This window comes from Salmo trutta, chromosome 7, assembly GCF_901001165.1.
Source record: "Salmo trutta chromosome 7, fSalTru1.1, whole genome shotgun sequence".
Taxonomy (NCBI): Eukaryota; Metazoa; Chordata; class Actinopteri; order Salmoniformes; family Salmonidae; genus Salmo; species Salmo trutta.
Genome location: NC_042963.1, coordinates 57,937,325 through 57,937,635, shown reverse-complemented (window position 1 = coordinate 57,937,635; position 311 = coordinate 57,937,325).

Below are 311 nucleotides of genomic sequence, written 5' to 3'. Positions count from 1 at the left end.
TAGTGGTTAGAGGAGGCAGGTAGCCTAGTGGTTAGAGGAGGCAGGTAGCCTAGTGGTTAGAGGAGGCAGGTAGCCTAGTGGTTGGAGGCAGGTAGCCTAGTGGTTAGAGTGTTGGACTAGTAACCGAAAGGTTGCAAGATCAAATCCCCGAGCTGACAAGGTAAAAATCTGTCGTTCTGCCCCTGAACAAGACAGTTAACCCACTGTTCCTAGGCTGTCATTGTAAAATAAGAATTTGTTCTTAACTGACTTGCCTCGTTAAATAACACAGCTCCTGTGGATTTACAGAGGCAACACTTCTGAGTCTTTGA